Here is a 1,510-nt window from a genome sequence, read left to right as displayed (position 1 = left end):
TGTGTGTGTGTGTGTTTTCAATTTGTACAAATAACACGGAAAAAAATAAATAGTTACAAGGGTAGCAAAAATTTACTTAAGTGCCAAGGATGTTACAGCCTACTTATAAAAGAAGTTCCAGGGTTTAGTGAAATGTTTTTGTTTAACATAGATAAATTTAAAAAACGGAGCTAAACGCAAGTGTTATTCAAATCTTTACACTTCCGACATATGCTTCGAAGAAAACATTGGTATTATTTCTGAAGGAATAAAATGATGTAAAACAATGTAATCATATCGTGAGGGAAAAAAGAAAAACAAAACACATCTATAAGCCATTTTAACCGAATGTAATTACGCGTATATGATGAAGGAAACGCTGGCAAGTTATTTTTTAAAAACCCATTAATAGATTTAACGTCAAAGGCAATTTAGAGAAAGAGAATTTAGAGTTTCGTGAGGTATAGATAAGAATTTCCCCAAAAATTCAAGATACCATTTCATTATCAATTCATACCAAATTAGAATAGGGTTTTCAAACACTAAAAATATTCCACAAATCATCCCTTCACATAACAATAAGTTAAATACAAATCCACTTAATGAAAATAATAACATTGGAATTATTAACACTAACCATTCTTTGAACAAAATAACAAAATATTAGTATTTCTGGTATAAATTCGAATCGCATTCGTTTCCTTAGCAGTGGTTCTAAGACTAGAAACTCTGTTTATCAATGTAAAATTACTTCTGGTGCTGATGTCATTTTTTTTACATAGGTAGTTCTCCATTTCAGTTGTCCAAAAGAATATTTAACCATTACTCTACATTTAGACACATCAATAAACGGAACAATACTGGGCTTAGTAAATTAATCTGGTCTCTAAAGGAACGTAATAAGCAATTTGGTTTGGAATGGAATATTCTGTCTAGATCCTTTCCATACGATAAAGGTAAATCCTTTTGTTCGCTCTGTACCGAAGAACAGTATCTCATTATGTTCTCGGAGAATTCTCTTGTAAACACATTTAAAGAACGCGTTTATCGTTGCAAACATTGGCAAAAACATACCTTTAGTTCCTATAAGAAGTTTCTACCAATCTATAAAATTTGACTTTTGACCGTCTTCTTACATTTCATTTCCAGCACACATATCTATTTACACGCCTTTAAGCTTTATTTCTACTCATCTATCGCACTATATTTCTCCACCCTTAATTTTCTGTTAATTTCTTTCTTCCTCTTCCTTCTCTGTCTCTAAATTGCATTTTACATTAAATCTATTAACGGTTTTTTAAAAAATGACTTGCCAGCGTTTCCGTCATCATATACGCGGTAATCACATTCGGTTAAAATGGCTTATTGATGTGTTTTACTTCTGTTTTTTCCCCTGACGAGATGATTACATTGTTTTACATCATTTTATTCCCTCAAGAATAATACCAATGTTTTCTTCGAAACATATATCGGAAGTATAAAGATTTGAACAACACCTGCGCTTAACTCCATTTATATATATATATATATA

The sequence above is a fragment of the Octopus bimaculoides genome, chromosome 8, assembly GCF_001194135.2.
Source record: "Octopus bimaculoides isolate UCB-OBI-ISO-001 chromosome 8, ASM119413v2, whole genome shotgun sequence".
In the NCBI taxonomy this organism is placed as follows: Eukaryota; Metazoa; Mollusca; class Cephalopoda; order Octopoda; family Octopodidae; genus Octopus; species Octopus bimaculoides.
The sequence above is the reverse complement of the archived record's forward strand: the minus strand, read 5'-3'. Positions refer to the sequence as shown.